Below are 1,417 nucleotides of genomic sequence, written 5' to 3'. Positions count from 1 at the left end.
GGGCATCTAAATCCTCTCGCTCCTCCATGCTAATTCGTGGCATACCTATGTCTTCCAGTGTTTCCGTCATTTCCCTGTAGTCTCTTCCCCCTTCATCCCCATACAATTGTTGATAGTATTTTAGGAATTCCTTATTCACGCCCTCTTGGGTATCCACTCCACAGCCATCCTCCTTTGCTATTGCCCCGATTGTTGGTCTGGGGGTCTCGCTTTTATATAACCATGCTAGCACCCTTCCTGGTTTATCTCCTCCTGCGTGTTGTCTTTCTACATATCTTTTATAGTTTAGATTGCACAGTCTCTCCCAGTGTCTTGCACATTCCTGTTGCAGCCTGATTATGGTTTTAGTGCCCTCTTCAGTTTTGCCCTCTCTTCTCATCACTTTTTCTAGCTCCCTTTCCGCTTCCTTAGTTCTGTTAGTATCCCCCCCTTGTAGTCCCTTAGTCTTAGCTATGGCTATCCCTCTTACTGTTGAAGGCATCCCACAGTGTGCCAGCTGACTGAACACTGCCAGTATTGGTCTCAAAGTAACTTACAATTTCTTCTCTCAAGTCCTCCCTAAACATTGTATCTTTTAGTGCCTCGGCTCTGAGGCGCCACGTTGGTATCCTTGCTCTTGGAGGTCGGAATCGCCATATTAGGACCAGTGGCGAGTGGTCTGACAGGACCCTTGCCTTGTATTCTATCTGTACTATTTCTGCCATCAGCTCTTGTGTGACAAACGTGTAATCTAGCCTTGTAAGTAAATTATGTGGGGCCGAGTGATGTGAGTACTGTCTGTCTTGCAGGTGGTGCATCCTCGTACCTGAAGTCCGTCAACAATGACTGCAGTGCCGTGGCAGTCGGGGTGGGTCTATTTTATTGTCCAATCTGTCTACTTTCAGGTTTAGTGTGCAGTTAGTCACCCAGATGATCACCCCTCTAGCATAAGCCGAATATGTTGCACCGTCCCCTTCCACTTCTTCTGGATAACCTCTAATTTTTCCTTTGTAAGGTGGGTCTCTTGTATTAGGGCTATATCTATTTTCTGTCTATGCAGATACATCATATCCTTATTCCTTTTCAGGTAACTATTGAGCCCCCTAACATTCCAAGTTATTACTTTGAGGTCCCCCATTATCCAATACCTTCCTGCCTCTCCTTGTGCAGGTCTGCAGGTTTTGCTTGAAGGCCATCGCTCATGTCTGTAGGCTTGTTCCCCAACTTTAAACCATCCCTCCCTTGTACTCCAACTCCCCCAGCCTCATCCCCTCCCCCCTCCTCTCCCAGCCCCAACCTACTTCCCAACTCCCAACATTCCCTCCCCTCTTCTACAAACACCCCAACATGTCCCCCACCACCCTACCCGCCCCCACCCTTCCCATGCCCAACTGATGCCCAGCTCCATCCCTGGATCTCAGGCCTACCTGCATTTAGT

This window comes from Ambystoma mexicanum, chromosome 11 (assembly GCF_040938575.1).
Source record: "Ambystoma mexicanum isolate Mex_15411 chromosome 11, UKY_AmexF1_1, whole genome shotgun sequence".
NCBI lineage: Eukaryota > Metazoa > Chordata > Amphibia > Caudata > Ambystomatidae > Ambystoma > Ambystoma mexicanum.
The sequence above is the reverse complement of the archived record's forward strand: the minus strand, read 5'-3'. Positions refer to the sequence as shown.